Source organism: Vicugna pacos, unplaced genomic scaffold (genome assembly GCF_048564905.1).
Source record: "Vicugna pacos unplaced genomic scaffold, VicPac4 scaffold_66, whole genome shotgun sequence".
Taxonomy (NCBI): Eukaryota; Metazoa; Chordata; class Mammalia; order Artiodactyla; family Camelidae; genus Vicugna; species Vicugna pacos.
This window is the reverse complement of record NW_027328747.1, coordinates 483,829-504,882: the sequence shown is the minus strand read 5'-3', so window position 1 is coordinate 504,882 and position 21,054 is coordinate 483,829. Positions and strand designations below refer to the sequence as shown.

General features: G+C 44.2%; 1 pseudogene; it reads left to right on the top strand.

The window, feature by feature from the left end:
* Nucleotides 1-21,054, top strand: part of LOC140694612 (melanocortin-2 receptor accessory protein 2-like) — a 75,054-nt pseudogene that overhangs the window by 22,437 nt on the left and 31,563 nt on the right.

Here is a 21,054-nt window from a genome sequence, read left to right as displayed (position 1 = left end):
AAGGTTCCTCCTCACTTTGTCCCTGTGATCAGGTCAAAGGCCTCACTTTGCCTCGGAAGTGCAGACAAGCTCTTCTGGGCTGCCTACCACCCCACCTTCTGCTCTGTTTCCCCGTGTGTCTATCGTGCTGTCCCTCGGGCAGAAGAGGGTGTGATGCCTTTGCCAACAAGTGGTCCCACTTTGCTGAGGAGAGTGAGGGAAGTTGTGTCCCTCCGGCCTACAGCCTCGGGCCTTGAGTCTGGAGAGCGCTGATGGCGGTCCCACAGGTGACGGTCGGAGGACCTGGCACGTGCTGCCAGGCCCACTGTGGAGGTGGTGTTCTGTGATTCTTGAACTTAGCTAAGATCAGATCCTACTTTCTGGTTGTTGATCAGTTGGAGGAGAAGATGCCAGAGAATTGAGAAAAAGAAAGTCCAGACCAGCCCTGTGAGTGAGAGGCACAGGGGACCCGAGTCCCACCTGTGTGTGGTGCCTGGCGAACTCTGGTTGAATTTTCAGTTCCTCCCCGTATATTCCTCTATGGCTTAAGGAAGGGGCAAGGCATGTCGTGGCCATGATCTGTACTTGTCCTCACAGGGCCCTGTGATCTACATGTCCGCACTCCCCTTCTGCTACTTGGAGATGAGGTGGCAGTTTTAGGAGCCTGAGCCCTGCTGAAGGCACAGCTGCCAGCACCGGTCTTCTCCCAGACTGGCTCCGTTCACCTCACCTGTCACCTCCTGCTGAGCCCCCAGGCATTAGTCAAGGTAGGTGCATCGGAGAAACGTAAGCAGGGACCAACTTCTCCCCCTGGACAGACTGGTTGGTGAGCAGTGGAAGCCTGGGGCCCTGCCCCAGCCTGCTGGCCAGTGCCTCCTCTTTGTCATAGGAGTCACTGGTGACATTTTTGCTCAGCAATTGCTTGGCTCTGAATCTGCAGACCCACCAGAGAATGCCAGCTGGATTTTGCCTTTTGAAGTCTGTCCTTGGGATTTGGCGGAGTAACTGGATGTGTGCTTAGAGCATAGTGGTTGACACTGTCACCATTGTTTACCCAGAACCTCGTGTACCAGGCATGACTCTCGGCATCAAAATATAGCAGTGCATTAAACCTCCCTCCTGGTGGGTCTGTTTTGGTACAATAAGCGTCCAGCCAGCATCTGAACGTCAGGGAGATAACGCGGCCAGTGAGCTCGGGTCAAGCACGTTCTTCTCCAGTCACTTTTACTCCATTGTTCCTTTTACTATTCCACAGTCATTAATTTATAAAACAATGCTTTGGTACAGGAGCAGAGCCTAATTCTCTCGTGCTACTCTTGGTGGGAGTGAGTAAAAGTGTCCAGCCTGAAATGCGGCCACATTTTGTAGCTCAAAAGCTATCTAGACACATGTAGGTGGAGTTTTGGTTTGGGGCTCTGACCACGTTGGTGTCCCCCGGCAGCGCCGCTCCCCACAGGCCCCTGCCTTCAATGGAGCAGGAGGTGAGTGTGGGTGTCACCGTCCCCACGTCCCTGTCCTCATCACACTCACGTAAGTTCTTGTATAGGCTGTCAAAGTCATTTTTGTTCTTGTGTGTTTCTAATTTTCGCTTGTTCACCTTTTCTTTTTCTTTTTTCCTTTTTCTCTTGTACTGCCCTGTGAGCATGTTGTTGCGTCTGAAAAGGTGGGCTGTGCACACCCTGCATTGGAAATAGCTAGATCGCCCTCCATGCTGTCTCCATCGCTTTAAAAAGCAAAAACTTAACAGCTGCCTTGGTCCTTGTATTATCCTAGTCATCTTTTTATTTTCTAATTTTTTGGAATATTTGCTTTGTTAGCACATCACCCATTGGTGTTTGATACCTGTTAAAATCCTTGCTTTGAGGAATCTGTTTTGTCCTCCTTATATTTAGTGACAAATGTGCCCTTATTAAATTTATTTGTTTGTTTTGAAGAAGTGAGATGCGAATTGATTTAGGCTGCTGCTGAGGGATTCTTTTCATGGAGTATTTAAACTTGGAAAGTCAAAGTCTGCAGCATCTTGCTCGATTTCTGCTTTTACACAAAAGTGCTCAGCACACGGTTCCTGGCTGTCGCTGTGTGACGTGCGTGATGGCTCTTCCTGGCCGGTGGTCACTGGTGAGTAAGTGGCCGTCTCGGGGGTGAACAGCTGTTGGAGGAAGCAGTCACTTTTTTTTTTGCATTCAACTCCCCCGTGCCATTTACTTTACTTTGCCTTCATAAAGGGGCAGTATCGGTTCTAAAATCCATGCCACTCTTTTGTTCCCTGTATGAGGCTGGTTTTTCTGAGTATCAGGACAACATGGCCTTCTCCGAAGAGGCTGGCTCACCTGGATCTGGTGGACAAACGGACCGCTAAAGGGGACCGTAGGTTCCACTCTGCTTCAGCCAGTGGGCATTCAGAGCCGGGTCTGTGGTTTGCCTCAGCAGCCATGCAGGCCTCCCTACACCGGCCTTTACTTTTAACCCATGTTGGCAGTAAGTAGCTGACTCGTTGTCTGTTGCAGCTGACATCCACCATTGACGGCCGTGTCGTTAGTTTGCGGTAGTGAGTGTCCAACACCCCAGTCAGCCGTGTAGGAAGAAGCTTTGGCCGACCTAGGACCTTGGATTCTCACCCCCACCATGTTTCATCTCACACGGGGGAAGGGTTTGGCCACCACCATCATGCTGACCATGAGGCCTTGTTTCTCCTTTCATGTTGTGGTCCAAATGTCGGCACTTCATCCTTCACTGACTTGGTCTCGCTTGAGACAGGCCAGACTTTCTTAAAGAGTCCATCACATTCTTGGGGGGAACAGAACAGAAGTAAGTGTCGCAAGTAGAAGGAGTCTAGGCTGTCCGGGTTGGCAAATGCAGGCTGGGATCTCTGATGGCTGGGCTGTGCCCTGGACACAGGCTTTTCCCGTGGCTCCCTAGGGCCCAGGGGTCGGAGTGAGAACAGCCTTGCCTGGGTTCCTCCATCCACATCTGCTCACTGGCAAGTGTGTCTGCTAATTAGGAGCTCCCCCAGACCTCGGGCCCTTCAAAGTTCAGACCACGGGAGAACTTTGAGTCCCTTCTCCTGGGCCTCCTTTGTGAGAATTCAGTGCCTTCTGAGGTGCCCCGAGCCAGGAGATGCCTCCCCCTCCAGGGAGCACCCTTTGGAGGATTGTGACTCACTGCACCATGCTGTGAGCTTGTGGGGTTCTTTCCGTGGTCCCTGCAGAACCAGTCTTGAGATGGGCTTAGCAACGGAAATGACAAGACAGGTTCCAGGGCAGGGCTAGGGGGAGGGAACAGGGGAAATTTAATGTGACTTCAAACACCTAGGTGGGTTCTGGAGCTGTTACTAAAATGGGGAGCCTGGGAGGTACCTGCCAGGAATCGAATTCCAGAGTAAATGGTGGACATGAGGGATATTTAAGATGCCATTTGTCATCCAAGTTAGGACTTCAAAGAGGCACTCGGGTCTATGAACCTGGGGCTCAGGTGAAGGAGCCGGACTAGAGATACACATTGGGAGTCGTCATTCTCAGCTGGTGTTCACAGCCGTATAGGGGGCTGAGCTCATCTTGAGATGTGCAGACTAAGGCTGAGGGGGGACAAGGCTGTGCCTCGGTTGGAGGAAAGCCCAGACCATTCAGCTTTGGTGTGTCAGTCAGTGGCATTTGCGATTTTCAGAGCAATGCCATTTATCCTTAAGGGGCTAGGGGGTGGGGAGGGCCACCCAGGAAGAAATCTGAAGGGAAGGTTGTGGCCACGTGTGTGCGTCTTGGGACGATGCAGAGGGTGCAGGGTCCTGGAGGGGAGACTCTTCAGAAGCTGGAGTTGGAGTGGGGAGTGGGGAGAAGGTAGTCACACTCACCTGTGAGGGAGGGAGGGAGGCCTAGGGAGTCCCCAACCTACCGGACTTGCTTTCCCATGAACAGAAGGCAATCAGACAGAGGATCTGAGGTGAAAAGGGATGGGCGCTGGGTGAGGAGCCAACCTGGAGAATGGTGCTTGGACAGTTCTGGAATAGTCTCCCTGCAAACTAGAGTTAAAAAATCTCAGACTCTTAAGAACATTGATAGTGACTGGGGAGGAGACAGTTCTTTTTCTGGCCTCCTAAGGGTAAGGCATGTATCCGGGGATACACAGAAGAATCAGGCAGTCTGTTCCATTGGTTTGACCCTTACCAGGGGGAACAGAGCAAGTTTAAAGGGGGAGAAGGGCAGTGGAGGGAAACTAGCAGGGCCCCGTGTCAGGTACCAGTCGGCCGCCCTACTTGCGTGTTGCATTCACATCCATGCCTCCCAGGTGGTCGGTGGCAGCCCCCTTTTGCAGATTGGGAAGCCTTCTCAGAGGGGTTAAGGAATTGGTCCGTTTAGCGGCTAGTAAATGCTGTAGCAGGATTCAAGCAGGGCCTTGTCAGACTTCAAGGGCATGTTTTCTCTACTAATTCTGGTACCTCCCTGTTGTACCTGGAATGGTGAAGGGGGTCAGTTTTGGAGCCTTTCAGAAAAAGTGCGATTCATGTGCCTCAGGACTGTTTCACAAAGCTCAGTGTTCTTTGATGGTTTGGAAGCACCGCAGTGCTTTTCGGCCCATAGAGGTAAGGTCTTACTCCTTTGACGATGACGTGGTTGCAAATGACGTACAGGTGCAAAACCAGACTTAGCAGCTTCTGAAGGGAAACTCTCCAGTTCTCCCTTGATAGACTTTCTTCCACGGGATATAACTGTGCTGCAGGTTAGGCCTGAGCTTTCCATATGAAGTGAGGGTTTCTTATCCAAAGTTAGCATAAAACGGTCAGATGAAGAAAATCGACGTTGACAATTTATTTTTGGATTTCATTAGACAAGATGTACTATCAGTTCATGGCCCATGTAGCGAATGAAATTGAGTACAGAACATTGCATTTCTTACTTTCTATTTAGAGTTCTCTTACAACATAAGGTTGCCTGCTTTGGAACATCAGCTCCACCACCAGGGCGCCTGTCGGTGTGTTGGTGTGATTGCATTTACACAGTGAATGTAATCTGGGCTTCCTCAGCCGCAAACACTCCAGTGCAGAATCACGGGCTGTAGCCATCTCTTAGTCACGCAAATACTTCTAAAATTATATGATGCCAGAAAAGAAAGAAGAGAGAGAGAGAGATTGCCTTTATCAAAGATCCTTTCAATTCTAACTGCAAACTGTTGTTGAGCAGCTCTGGTTTCATTTGGATATGAATATATACATTTCTTTGCATTTAACCTGGGTTTTGGACTAGAACACCAAGCTCTTGCTGTCCACAAGCCACAAAAATAGTAGCCAAATTGCACTCTTGTGAAATATTTTATTCTTTTTTTCTGAGAAAGGATCCTTGAACTTGGGACTTGGGCTGTGATTTATGCTTTTTGCTTTTCCCACCCCTCTTGTAATCTCACTCCTTCCCACATGGCCCCCAAGAGGTCGTGGTCTCAAAGGAGCGGGCAAACACACAGTTGGTCACCATGCAGTGCTGCTGTAGAGGGAGCCCAGCCAAGACCTAAAGGACATTATCAGAGAGGACTTCCTGGAAGAAATGGGCTGTACATTCAGTTGTGAGGACATAGTAAGTGTCAGTCAGGAGAAGGCATCAAGAGGATGGCTCACGTGGCAGGTGCAGCCTGGGCAGAGGCCTGGAGGCTTGTGGGGTGGGGACTCGGGGAGAGTGTCTTGTGTGGTCCAGGGTGGAGGGTGCCTTGCTGGGGAGGACACTGGAGATGGCCTAGGGTGGAGGGCTTTGGAAGAGTTTGGGTTTTACTAGACCTGTCACAGGAGGCAGTGAAGGGTGTCAGCAGGAAGTGACCCTCAGGAAAGGTACTTCTGGTTTTGCTTCTGATATTCTACAGAAAGTAGGGTCGGGACGGGCGACAGCAGGTATGTCTCTCCCTTTGAGACCCACCCCGTCATTCATTTATTCATAACACTAGCACTTCTGAGTGTCTAGGGGAGAGAGGGTGGACCCACATTAGTAAGCAAAATGTATTTGCTTCTTGGGAGCTTAGCAGTGTCAGAAGTTGACTTAACCTAGAATGTTCTTGGAAGAGAGGAACAAAGTGCGGAGGTTGGAGGGAGGGAAGGCTTCCTTGAGAAACATTCAAAATGAGCCTGGAGGCAAGTGGGAAGTAGGAGCAGGTCAGTGGGCCCCTGAGGTCACTGGGGACCTGGGTACTGAGGTGAAGCTGGGCGAGAAGTGTCGGGGGTGCGGCTAGAACTCCACCAGGGAGCCTCTGAAGGGTTTGAAGTGGGGATGATGTAATCAAATTTGTGCTTTGGGCAGGCTGCCCTGGCTCTGTGTGTGTGTGCGTGTGTGTGTGTGTGTGTGTGTGTGTAGCAGGGAAGAGGGGGAGGGTGCCACCAACTGGGGGGGTCATTAGAAGACCATTCACAGGCTGGGAGGTGACCCGTGGGAGAGGGGCGTCGGGGCTGCTTGGGAACTGCAGGGGCAGTGTGGATGCCGGATTTCCTTATGGGGAGGGCTTGTTAGCGGGGCCGCCCTAGCGGCGCCTTTTGGCTGGAAGTAAAAAGATGGAGGCCGCTAGGTGGACTTTCCTCTTCTCTCCTTCCCTGCCTTGTGTGATTATCTTAGCTCAGCCAACATTTGGAATAGAAGAGCTAAGTTTCAGGGTAGCCCAGGAATTTGTTGAGCTCGTTGGAGTGAGATCTGATAGGATTTAGGTTTGTTCTGCATGTTCACTTAGCTAGAAACGTCCCGTCTTTCGGATTTCCATAGGGGTTTTATTCTTGATAAAAATTGCGTTCTTGGTGAGAAGAAAATTAATACAGCTGTTGTCTTCCTCAAAAAAAACATATCTTTTAAGAACATTAATATTCAAAAGAATAGGAATATATAAAAATGATAAAGTAAGGCTTTGGTGTAGTTTCTTTGGTTTCTGAGTTAATGTGGAGTTACAGCGTTTGCATTACTTAATAGCACATCCTTATCAGTATTTAAAGAGCTGTTAGTGAGCGCCCCAGGCCCCACCTCTCAAAGCATCATTAGTTTGCTCTGAAATAGTGAGGTCATAAAGGTCTTGATTACAGAAGCCAAAGAGTTGGTTTATAATATGCAGCATAGCTCCCTTTAAAAAATAATAATAGGATCAACATTAAGAAAGTGGAAGATAATTGATTTTTTGAAAGCTGAAACATAAACTTTCTTGTGCTAATGTTGCAACTGGAAATTTTGAAAAGAAAAATCCTTCTGTAATATCATCTACGTGGAATTCATATGTGCCTTTCACGTTTAAAAAGTAACTGCGCAGTGGTTTTTGAAGTCAGGAGCATTCCAGCTGAGATACTAACATTGATGGTTGCTGGTTTTCAATGGAAGGGCCTATATTTGCCTTCTTAGCTGTTTTGTTTGTTTGTTTGCTTGTTTGTTTGTTTTGTTGTGAGAGGGTTGAGTAGTGCTTTGCCAGCAAGATTTTGGGGCAATTTAGGGGCAGATGTCGTGTACCAGCAGTGAGAAATTTCCATGCATTTTATTTTCTGGACATCAACGGGGCACATGTGGGGTTTGTGCCTGCAGGATGGAATGCTGCAGGACTCCCTGATCCATCACTGTTATGTCCTGGAGCTGCTCCGGTCAGTGAATGATTTTCTGTGGCTTGGAGGTAAGGTGGTCTGATGTAGATGATCAGATGTGTAGTTAAAGTGCTATTACTTGAAGTAAGAGAAACACAGAAACATGGCTCTAAAAATACAGGATGAGGGAGGAGAACTGGCTGAGCTGCTTGCAGTGGGGCGTCTTCTCAGGTTACTCCCTCACCGTGATTCCTTCCAATATCCGCCCCAGCCCTGCACGGTAGTCCTGCCGAAGCAAGCATTCACTTTGCTCAGAAACTCACTGAATTTCCTTGTGCCTCTGTTTGTTGGCTTTTTTTTTTTTAAAGAAAATCTTGCCCTTTGCTTAAATGCCATCCCTGCTACTCACCTCTTACATTCATTCTTCTGGACTTCGTCCATACATAGCTGCTGAATGGATGAACAGAATGTAGTATCTCCATGTAGTGGAACATTATTCAGACGTAAGAGTGAATAAAAAAGAAAAAAAAAATAAAGGGGAAGATGAAAAAGGCCACCTGTTCTGGGAAGTCCACCCTGACTGCTCAACCCGCCCTTTTCCCTTTGAAACCCAATCCCTTATGCTCCACTCTACTCTTTTTGATAGTACTTACCACCTTCTAATAAACTTTAACGTTTTCAAAAAAAAAAAAAACAGAGAGAGATGCTGATGCCACTTCAAAATGGACGAGCCTTGATAACAGCATTTTAAGTGAAAGGAACCAGACAGAAACGGCCACATATTGTTGATTTCAGTGATCTGAAATGCCCAGAATAGGCACATGCAGAGGTAGAGAGCAGGTGTTGGTTGCAAGGGTCTTGGTGGAGGGGGGATGGGGAGTGACTACTAGTGGACAGGGGGTTCTTTTGGGATGATGGAGTGTTCTGGAAATAGATGGTGGTGAGGGCTGCACAACCGTGAGTGTGCAGAAGACTGCTGAGTGCTGTCTCTGAGAGTGCCTGTTGTTGGGGCGGCTTTATCTTTTTCTCACCCTGCAATGTGAAGTGTCATCTTGTGCTGTGGCATTTCTACTCCTGTGAGTGGTGAGGATCAGAGACTTTGCAGAGTCATGTTTCTTTTTTCCCCCTTGCTAAGTGTAGGCAAAATAGGTTTATGCCTGAGAAATTGCTCCATCTGCAGAAATGTCTTTCAGTTTTGCACGGTGTAAAAATCTTGAGAGCTTTTTAATCGTTGAGCACAGTCTGTGGGGGGAAACAGCCCGTGAAGCCTGAGTGAGACATGGAAGATGCGTGCTTTCCTCCCTGACACGGGTGGGGATTTCACCCCCGTTCATACAGTGAAGGGCCCAGACCCGTGAGCGGAGTTGACACTCGTGAATATTTACGTGTATCCACTGCATCATCTTGGATACTAATTCCAAGCTGAGTCAGTTTGTGGCGGCAGCCTCATCCTACATCAGGAATTTATAGTATCTGCTCTTTGAGGTGAAGACCAGACAGACGATTATTCAACAGCCTCCCTTGAATTGATATCTCAGATTCCTTTGTCAAAAGCAAAACAGCAGAAATACAGACGTCCTTTAATGTCGATGTGACTTGGAACTGGTTTAGTCTCAGTGCCTCAGTGGCCTTATCTGCGGGTGGGGGAGATGATAACAGTGCTTCCCTCAGAGGAGCTGGTGAGGGGGGAGTGAGAAGCACAAATGTAGGACTTACACGAGATGCTCATGAATGACCGGATTTAGTGCTCTCAGCCTGGTGAGGCCTCAGGGGCAGAGATGTCAGAACAGCAGCCCTAGCCAGAGCTCGATCCGCGTTGGCAGCTGTTACGATCACTATCACCACTGTGGGTTATCAGGTAGTTTTAAGACTTGGTAATATGAATTCGCGAATAATGTTAAAAGACTAGACATCTCAGATCCAGTTTACATAGTTCTCAAGATTTCCTCTTGTTACGGAAATGACAGGCCAGCCAAGAAACAAGCACCACTCGGAGGGTTGGAGTACTCAGATTTATTACGCCGGTGGGCTCAGAGGGGCTTCTGCTCCGAAGCTCTGAGCACCTCCAAGACGTGCACATGAGGTTTTATAGGGTTAATTACAAGTATGGGGCTATTAGCCAATAAGGTTGAAACAACATAAAGCAAGGAATCAGTACACTGGAGCTTATCAATTTGGAACAGATCACGTTACTGACGCTAGTTGAGCTTGGATTTACGAGTTAGCTTGTTAGCCCAGTAAACTGACACTAAACTTTAGATTTACAAGTTAGCCCAGCAGAACTTATATCAGTAAAATGACACTTATCACACTTAGATTTGTGACTTAGCTTGTTAGCCCAGCTGGGCTTTTCCTTCACACTCAGAAATAGATGTTTTTTCCCCATCTTAAATCTGAGTTGAGTCTCTAACAAAATTCTGTATTCCTCCATTTTTTGCTGTAATTCTCCATTTCTTAAAAAAAAAGTTTTAAAATGGTGTTATCGGGGACTGAACTGAGGGCCTCATGCATGCTAAGCACATACTCTCCCAAATGAGGTATAATCTCCCCCCTGATTTTTTTTAAACTTTACTTTCTTAATATTCAGAGGTTAGAGGCCTCTAATTCTTTTTCTGGAGACTTGTCCATGAACCTGTAAATCTATAATTAATGGACAAAACTTGGTTTAATAAAAAAATCAATAGAATATTCTGCAATCCATCCAAAAGGAAATGCTCATTGACTTAAAATGATTCTCCTTTATGGTGATTTCTCCTTTTTGGTCTAGCTTAATTTGTTAACAGCCATCCTCATCATCATAATGACCAAACTCACTGTAAGTGGTCACCTACCTAAGGCTAAAATACCTTCCTCAAGTTTTACTTCATAGCAGGTGTTGGAGGGTAGGTATCAGTGTCTCCTTTTTTGCAGCTGAGGGATTGAGAGATGGGCCAGCTTGTCCCAAATCACACGCAGCTGGCGGTGGGTAGCTCGGTGCTGGAACCCTGGCTGCACAGGATGCATTCTTAATTGCTCCTCTAATCATCCTCCCGTTGAGTTGTTTCCCGAACTCCTCTGAGCCCATAAATGACCGATTTTTGTGATCTCAGCCTGATGAGGCCTTGAAAGGAGAGACACCAGTGAGAAAGTGAGACAGAGTGGCATAAGTTAAAATTGTACATTTTCACAAATGTTTTATTTTCAGGTAGTTACTTAAAAATTTAGTATTTTTTTTTAAATTTAGTGCTCTGTAAGCACTAACAGCAAAACATTAAAAGTAATTATAGTGCAAAAGAGAAGTGGGCTTTGAAAATCCAACCATTGCTAATGATGTTACTTGTTTTTCTCTAGTGGCCCTTATTGTCAGAAATACTTACAAAGACTGAATTGGTTTTATGTAGTCTTAGTATGGAAGAAAAGATTGTCAGAGACTATTGTACGTAAAATCCTTACTCTTTTCTTTCCTGATGATGAATATGTTAGTTGTTTTCATGGCTTAAGCACATTTCGTCATTTGTGAAATTTGAGTACTATCGTTTACCTTGTCTGACTGTGAGAGTTAGACGCCTTGTATACAAAGCACCCAAGAGGTGCTTAATAAAAATATGCTGTCACAATGACAGATAGTTTAGAAGGATCAACTCTGAATACTAAAGAGGGTGGCTTATTTCTGATGCATATTCAATATGTATATATATGATATATATGAAAATGGTTTAAAGAAACAAGGGTTCTTTTTTTAGTGCAGTATGAAGTTTTAATGAAATCTGTAACATTCCAGTGAGACAGGGACTAGTTACATTGCCTTAAGCAGATGACCTTGAAGGTTATTTACTCAGCATATGTATTGTTGCAACTCAGAATTCATGTTGCCGTGTAACCATCCACTCAGACATTTAAATTCGTCTGACTCTGAACAGATCCATTAAGTTTAGGAAAGTCCACATTGATCATTTTCAGGGAGTAAGCTTCTCTATTTTGTGATTAAAGAAAATTTTGATTTTTTTTCCTGCACTCTTAACAGGTTTAAAATATCAAAACATTGATTTGACGTGTCACTTTTTTAATAGAGAGAATAAAGCTCATGCTGTTTTATTTTGTAAATGAATGTTTTTGTATTTCAACAAACTTGTATGATATCCTGGCTCTTTGAGAAGTATTTTGCAAGATACTTAGATAACCTGCTGTTGGAAAAATACAGACGTGACTTTTATGAATGTAGGCGTAGTACAGATCTGTTGGTTTTTGCTACAGTGCAAGACATGAGGCCTAGGAGAGATTTGCTGCGGATTGCCAGGAGGACAGATCCCAGGTCTCAGTCTCCCCTCCTGTAAAATGAAGTGGCTGGACTGTATTCTTCCCTCTTTTAAGATGAGTTTCCATGAGCCTATGTCTTCTGTTTATATTCAGGACTATTAGCAATATCAGATTAAATACTGTATACCCCTCCCTTCCCCCGAATCAAAGTGTAGTATGTGGTACGTAAGCTTTTAGTTACCTGATTCTCGTTTCTGATCCTACAGGCAATTTTTGTGTTGCATCTTTCCCGGCAACCTGGAAGGTCTTTTTAGCCATAGGTGGCACAGATGCACCTTCTTACAGTCTTAATTTTCCTGTTTGTCAAAGAAGGCTTAAACAACGTGATTTTATTTTGATATCTTTGCTTAACGCTTCAGAATAGCACAATTTCCATTGTGTCTCTCTACGTGTAAAAATTACTCTGCTTATATCTTAGTTTTATTCTGTCATCTCGCTGTGAACATTTCAGACTTGCTGTGCAAACAGTGGCAAAATCTGACTTTGCTTCCAGTGTTAGAAACCAGTGAGCCAGGATTTTAAAAAAGAGCTAGAAGTGGCCTCTGGAACACCTTAAAGGTGAAAAGTGTATTGAGTTCCCTGAGTATTGACCCCGCCGCTGTCTGTTAATTGGTGGGAGGTGATTTGGTACATATACGAAGGGGTGTAGTGTTTTGAATTGGGTTTGCGTGCACGTGCTGCCACTGAGCCACGTGAGCCTGAGTCAGTTCGTTCTGAGTTTTTCCCTCGTCTGTGAGATGGGGACGCTGGTATCTGCTTTGTAGAATTGTGAGAATTAGAAATTATGTAAAGTGTTTCCCACAGTGTGTATGTCAAGAGGGCTCTTAAACTTTAGCTGCTGTTTTCTGTGAAGCCATCATTTATGGTCTTTGGCAATTACTAAGAAACAGGAAAATAAGAAAAGCTGGTTTTATGATGAAAGATATTTGAGGAGGTTCCATAGTTCCTATACCCATAATTTAGCATTTAGCAGAGTTAGAACTGTTACACAGTCGCCCTGAACCAACGTTAAGCCACAGAATTTTTTGTTACTTTATATATGTTGGGGCTTAAGGGGATCCAATACTTATACACATGTTGTCTCCAGCAGCCAACTGAGAGATGACACAAAAGACTAGGCAGGCGATAAATGTGTTCTTTGTTACTGATGAAGCCACGTTCTCCATGAACTTCAGGGCTCTGGGAAAATGCGTGTCATGATTCTGTGTCCCAGAAGTAGAGACTCACCCTGTCGCAGGTATCTCTGGGCCACAGCGAGCCTTCCCTTGAGAGGATGTGCCCCATCATGCACAGGGCTGTCCTGCCATGGAGCTGAGCATCCCGGTTGCTTCCCAATGGTGGCCAACACTGGAGGGAAAGTAAGGGTTTCATATGCCTTGCTTGTCTCCCCGGAATCACAACTCACTCTGTTAGTGTGACGAGGGCTAGCTGTGGGCCAGGGGTCAGGGTTGTGAAGGGAGAAGCACTCTCCATGGCCCAGAGGAGTGGGGAGGAGGCATCCCCTAATTCAGTTTAAACTGGTGGTGGGATGGAACAGAAGGCTGCTCCCCAAGAGTTTATAAAAGGAGAAATAAGGATTTCCTTTGGGACTTAGTCTAGCCAGGAAACACAGAAGATGATTAGAAGGGAGACTTGTAAATCACTTTAATATTAAGTTGACGTTTGTTGAGCACCAAAAATGTGCTGCATTCTTTTCTGAGAGTTTTACAGAAATGAATCCTTCAATCTTCTCAACAAGCGAGTAAGGAAGGTTTGATTGTTATCCCAGTTTTACAGTGTGGAAATTGAGGCACACAGAGGGTAAGTAATTTGGCCAAAGTCAGAAAACTAGTAAGTGGCAGAGCTGGTATTTTAACCCTGGCTGTCTGGTTTTGAGGCTCACAGAGATGAGCTTTGGTTGTTTAGATGTACCTGCATGCCTTGATCTCTGTACCTCTGTGCATCATTTAGCCCAGAAAGACAGAGAAAGGAGAGTTACACAGGTGCTCACAGTCGAGTATCGGCCACTGTCCACGAAGAGTGCACCGTGATAAGCGTTAATTGTTTTCCAGGCAGTAGAACTTTTCGTATAACAGAAATTTAGTCCATTGAGTTAATCTAGAAACCCTTCCTGCTCTGCTTCTGTCCATGCTTGCCATGTGACTGCCTGCCCGTGATTAGGCCGTTGAGGAGAAAATGTACTCATGGTTGAGCTCTGATATTGCAGCCTGGTTCATAGTTTCACATCTTCTGTTACATTAATAAGTTAAGTTTCTGGTTTTCTTGCATCAGTGTCTCATGAGTTTGGTTAATGTGAAACCAGTCCATGGGAGCCCAGGGGTGCTGACTGCATAATTTTTGAGCACGTTGTGGCACTTCTACCCATGCAGTCCTGACTGGAGTATGTCCGCCTTCCGCACTGATTTCCCCCAACAGCAGGGTCCTATCCCACACCCGGATGTGAGGCTGGGAGCTCTCTGAGTAGGCCAGTCAGAGGCCAAGTCCACTAATCAGAAAATGATGAAGTACCTGATAGTGGGTTTAATAGAAGAAAAGGGCTTCCAGGAAGTCTGATGGGCTGTTCAAGTCCATTTGGTGAGAAGCTGTCCACTGTGTGTGGTTGAGCTTCTTCTTTGCTGTTGAAAAGTCTGGAGTAGATGAAGGGACTTTAAAAAGCAGAAAGGAGTGATTTCAGGTGGTACATCCACACCGGTGAGAAATGATGGATGACCACCTGTGTGAGGCATAGACAGAGTCCTACAAACTTCATAAAACAACTTTAAAAGCTCTTCCATCTGAGTGCAGTTCATATGGGGTCCAGTTAATCACTGGTTGCGCTGAGCGGGCAAGTAACTGATGATGACAGAAAGGACACGGAGGCATCAAAACGGTCTCAGTCATGTTCCCTGTTTAAAGGATGTGGCACAGTGTAATATATTTGAGCTCGTTTTTCACTGAACAATTTTTAGTGTTTTCTGGGACTCCCCAGTGCCCCAAGGTTCCATGCAGCTGGGAGTCCCCTCTGTGCAGCTCCGTCAGCGCTTGCCCTGGGCTGACGCGGTGTCCCGGGGAGCAGGACGGTCAGCGTCCCCGGCTACTCCGAGCCCCGTCTCCTCATCCGCAGGGCCGGGTTTCTCATCCATGTCTACTTAGTAGGGTTGCTGAGAATCACACGTGATGGTTATCAGGTATGATTTCTGGTTGTCTCTGTGATTGGCATATAGTCAATATTTGATAGAAACACTTTTTTTTTATTGTAATTGTGGCTTTTACATTGCAGTGGTTTTTAGTCTGTATTTTTTATAACTTTATTCTTATTTTTAAATATGCCCTTATTTTTATTTATTTTTTGGAAGTACTGGGGACTGAAGCCAGGACATTGTGCATGCTAAACAGGTGCTCTACAACTGAGTAATAGCCACTCTCCTTGTCTGCACTTAAAAATACACATTGCAATACACAAAAGAGCTCTTAAACACCATCATGGGACCTAGTCTCTGTATAGGCAATTGAACACGTATACTATTTCAATAAGAATAAATGTTGTTGGGACATACATTTCTGAATCTGTTAATGTGCTTAAAAACGATCGTAGCTAGTGATAAACACAAGACTTGGATCCAGAACTTCTTAGGGTCTGTTTTGCCATCATGGGAAATTACATTCTACAGAAAAGGCTAATTGGGTCTCTTTGATATTTGGATGGTTTAGCAGATGATCAAGGCTTTCAAAAGCTGACAGTTTTGTATTTTAAACTAACTACAAAGTTATCTTCTAGAAGTTGTAAGTCTTAAGCTTTTGAAGTGCCCAGTAATCCAGGGGGTATGTGTCTGTGTCTGTGTGAACGTTTGTGTGTGTGATTTCAGGAAGGTAGAAATAATTTCCATATAGACTTTGATACCTTTCTCCTCCAGTTCAAGGTATAGGCATATATTTACAAAAATAAATTGATTTTCTTTTGTCATTTGGCATATTGGTGGGAATAAGTGGTTCTCATACTTGTTTCTGAAGTGTTGTGGAGCATGAGCTTAGAAAACGGGAGGAGAAAGAGGCAAGGAGGCACTTCACACTTTATGCAGGATATGAGAAACAGTAGCTTTTCTTTTCTCTTTTCTTCTAAAGCAAACTGGCACTGAAATGTAACATACTATTACTCAGAATTGCTTTTCTAATCAGATACAAGGGCCTCAGGTTTTTCAAGACAACATGAATGATGAAATGTGTGTTAGCGTTTATCTTTGAAAGTAGTTTTATTTTTCAAGTAAAAGGCTATAGCCTGTTCTTTCTTCCAGTGGTACATGAAGTGCTCATTGATCCAGGTACATGATCTATGTGCTTAGTTTCTTTGGGTTTTTTGTTTTTTTAAGTGCTTGTTTCATTGTGGTGAACATTATGGTGAAACATTATGAATGTTTAAAATTTTTGGATTTTGATCTTTAGAACATGTTGATTTGTCAGAACTTTTAAAAACCTGATTGTTCTTTGGTCGTAGTTTGGTGGGGCACCCTATTGGTTTCTGCTGTCTGTTAAAGAGTGAAATTGTTCCTCTAGCCTGCAGATCATTAAGTGAATGTTTTGCAGTGTGCCTTTAAAATTCATTGAATGCATTGAGCATGTTTGTCCAGTGAATTTTGAATTCACTCATAGTATTACTTTGCTTTGGTTCTGTGGCTTTTGCTCCTCTCCACAAGAATTTGAATTCTCTGTTGCATTTTGTATACGTGTTCTTAACAGGGGAAGATATTTTGCATTTTTTACAGAGGTGGGTTTTCCCATCCCCTCTGAATGTCTTCTGTAATTGATACAACAAAAATCTGTTATTGCAGTGCTAAATTATTTCATAAACTATTTTTTGGCTTAATCAGAAACAATGACAAAGAGTGATAATAAAACATACGAAAACCTTCCTTCCTTTGAAGAATATATATCAGGTGGTTAGGCTCACGCATGCTTTGTGCCTGACACACTTATTCTCATGTCATTGTGTATCATGATTCGGAGATGGAAATACTTCAGGTTTATAGATTTTTGTTTTAACATTTGTGTTGAATTCTATCTTCAGGCTGATGTTTTCTGTTGGGTTTGTGGAAAGTGTAGAAGAAGGGAAACAAATGCTTTGTCTTGTTTTCAGGAGGCCTGAGTTGCTGATGATAAAAGAATTGAGGGTGGGCTGAGGAAAAGAGTGACACTCCCTCTCCTCCCGGTTGAAATTGATGAAAAATGAAATCAATTAAGTGTATCGGTATTTGACCAATAGAAGTTAGCGAGACCAAACTGGCTAGTTATGCACAATGGAAAGTATTGAATTCACCTGCAGAGTTAGGTGCTTTACCAAGTAGCAGCAGCTTAGAGCAATAAGAAAAATCAGTCCTATGATGAGCTATAAAAATTATATAATATCTTTTGTTTCTGAAACTTTTCTACTTAAATTGTGTAGAGCTAAAATTAAGTTTCAAGCACCAGGAGTTAAGAATGTGGGTGGTTCTGTGGGATCATTATTCAGGGATGTGCCTAGACCCTGCTAGAGTGGCTGAAGCTGGCAGGAAATGACCCAAAACCAGGATTTGTCATCCCAGGGTGTTCTCCATAATGGTTCCATTTGGGAGCCCTTGATTGGGTTAACAAATTGTAACAGACCCCAGCCGCCTGTCAACTTTAAGAAGAAAAAATATGCTTAGTAACTGCTTTGCAAGCAGGGGCCTGTGCATCCTCACTCCTGTCTCCTTGCCTTAAAGAGCAGAGACAATGCTTTGCTTGCATAGTTGAGGTTTTAGATAGCACTCTGCTCATTGCAAAGCAAGGACCCAGGACCTCAGCTATAAAAGCTGGGCTTGTGTGCTGTTGGATAGTCTGTTACCCCCACAACAAGGACCTGGCTGGTCTGGTTGTCTGCTTTGTAATTCACATATCTAAAGAATGTATTTTGTTCCTCTCACCCCATGACTTCCCTAAAGATACACTAAGACTATGCACTCCTGGTGGATTCTACAATCTCTGTCTCATACAGACTTTGCCCAAGTTCCTGCTTACTATCACACAACTGTTAATGACTATTTCCTTTGATTAAACACAGTAAATATGGGAGAATTTGAGAGGCTCGTGGAGTAGGCTCCCTACTCCCTATCGATTTCTGGACTTTTTCCACTGTCTTGAATAATCATTCCGTGTCGGTAAGATTTCTGCCAGCCAGAACTCAGAGTTCCAGGTGAGAAGGATGCAGTTTTATCTCTCCTACCGGAGGGAGAGAGAGAACATAATTGAGATCTGCTTCCTTGTGGTTCACCTGCAGCCTTCTGGCCTCTGCTCACAGGGCCTCTATCCCAGGACTGACCACAGCCTTTTCTTCCCTTGTCAACATTTCCTGTGCCTTTCAGAAGTTGGTCTCTTCTCTACAATTCAACCCTGGCAGATGTGATGGTGGTCAGCGTGCTGGTGGGCAGTCACTTGGGGCTCCCAGGAGCCATGCTGATACTCCTGAGTCTCTCATTTGGGATAACAGAACTGTGGAGCACCGGAGGAAGCCCATTCATGCGAGGTCAACACAGCATTGCATCATTTTCATTTTACTTTTGAATTTTCAGTGGAGTAATTACTTGTAGCAAACTGTTCCAGATTTTCGGCCACCTGCTTTCCTCACCACCATTTCCTTGTTGGCTCTGGTGCTTGTTTGAAGAACCAGGTTTCTTCTCTGGTCATTTCTAGCAGCTGGCTTGCCGAATCCTTGATCATCATTTGAAGCAGAATGCTTCTTCGTGATGTCAAACTGATTTTCCTATTTGTGAATATTTCATGTACACTCAGCAACTGTTTCAAGTGAAATGCTCTTATCCAATTTCGGTTAACTCACATTTGCTGATCTCCTGCTTTCATGCTGAGGGCAGTTTTTCTTCCTGTAATAAAAGCTCGCAATTTGCATTTACTATGGGAAGGTACTGGCCCGAGGTGGCTTTTGTTCTTAACAGTTTTAATACAATTCACCCATTAACATATACAGCGGTTTTTACCCTATGCCGAGAATTGTGCATCCCAGTGAATCTTAGAACATTTTCATCCCCCCAACAGGAAGCCCCGTACGCATAAGCAGTCTTTCCCATTTTCCCCATCCTCCCCCAGCCCCAAGGAGCCACTCTTCTCTCTCTGTGGATTTGCCTGTGTTGGACATTTCATGTAAACCCAGTCATTTCAAGTAAATGGAACCGTCTATTGTGACTGACTTCTTTCACACTGAGTAACGTTTTCAATTTTTGTCCACGTTGCGGCCTGGGTCAGTACTCTATGCTTTGCCATTGCTGAATTATATTCCACTGTATGGCTGGGACCCACTGTTTACCCATTCATCAGGTGATAGGCATTTTTTTTGTTTCTGCTTTTTGGCTGTAATGAATAATGGCGCCGTGAATATTCCTGTAGGAGTTTTTATGTGGACATTTCTTTTCAGTTCTCTTATGTGTGTGCCCAGAGAGCAGAATTGCTGGGTCATCCAGAAACCAAACATTTCACTCTCTGAGGCCCTGCCAGGCTGTTTTCCAAAGTGGCCACGCTGTGTTACGTCCTCACCAGCAAGGGCTGCGAGCTCCAATTAGTCTGTGTCTTCATTACTGCTTGTTACACTTTTTTAATTATAACCTATTGTAGTGAGTGTGAAGCGGTTTCTCCTAGTGGTTTTGACTTTATTTCCCTTAAAGCTAAAGATATTGAACATCGTTTGATTGTGCTTATTGGCCATTTGTATATTTTCCTTGAAAAATACCTTTTCAGATCCATTATTCACTTTTTAATTGAGTTGCCTTTCTATTGTTGAGTTGTAGGAGTTTTTTTCTTATTTGGAGATACAAATTCCTAATCAGATAAATGATTTGAAAAAATTTTCTCCTGTGTGTTTTTTTTCACTTTCTGTATGGTGTCCTTTGAAGCAAAGTTTTAAATTTTCATGAACTCCAATTTATCTCTGTTTTCTTTGTTCCTTGTGCTTTTGGGGTAATATTTAAAATCCGAGGTATTTTATTTAAACTTTTATATATAAAATAACTTAATTCTTAGGACCGTTCTAGGAGATGGGTGCTGTTGTTCTTCCCAGTCTGTGGATAGGAGACTGAGATGCAGAAAATTTCACTGACATATCAGTGTTACAGCTACCCAGTGTTGTGGGAGTTCAGACCCTCATGTTTGTCCCGAGCATCTGTGCTCTTCCCCTCCATGCTCCACTCCTTCCTGGAATCGTTAATGAAAAAGTCTTTCCTTTTTTGATTTCTTGTTAGTTTGTTTTCTCATTGGGGACCTCATCACCTCATTTTCCTTGCAGAGGTCAGTGTAGCTTTATTTTAGGTCTCATGTAGGCAGAAGCATTGCTATCAGTTAACTTCTTTATTACTCACCCTCGAGTGATGATTGTTGCTAGTTGACCCAATCAATTCATGCTTAAGTCTCTCCTGCTCATGACACTAAAAACAGTCATGACTTACAGAATGCTCAAAGAAGAAAGTACCTGATTGATTTCATTTTGCTACCCAATCAACCCAATCAAATAAAAACCCCGGTGTTGACACAGATTATAAGCCCTCCAGAATATGGTCACTGTCTTCTTTGTGTTTCATTTGTTTGGTCACAGTGTCTGGATAGTGCCTTGCTGTCCAGCAGTTTTATTAGGATACGGTGCTCGTGAATCATTGTAAGGACAGTATTTGGACAACAGACTGTGTTGTTCATTTCACGAGGGAAAAGAGCATATAGAAATACTGCTCAGTTCTATTTTAAAATTAAGCTTGGAATTTTGAGGAGAGTTCAAGAAACCATACAAAGCTCTTTTTCACTAACTTTAGATCTATCTTATACACATTATGGTTACATAGCAGAGTAACTTATCAACTAAATTTGACAAGAAGAGTGTATTATTGATTATTTGTTTTAGTTGAAATATTCTACCTGGGATAAAGTAATCAGTGCCCATAAATGAACAACTATGTTTGTATTTCTATGCAACATGGGAGCAGACTTCATATGTTTCTATATAATATATATGACTGTGTGTTTTAATCTGTCTGTCAGTGTTTTTATACTTTTTCAGCAATGTTGTAACTTTAGAATTCTTCTAAGAAAATCACCCCCGATTCTAGTGCAGTTTGTACAGTGTATCCTCTCTTATGCATGGGATTCCACTGTCCCCTCAGTGAGGAATTTCCTCTCCTATTGAGTCAGTAGCAGAGTTAAAGGAACTGTGATTTCTAGGCCTTTGCTCTCCATGTGTTTGCAGTTGGCTGTCAATCACAGTTTTCCCTTTCTTG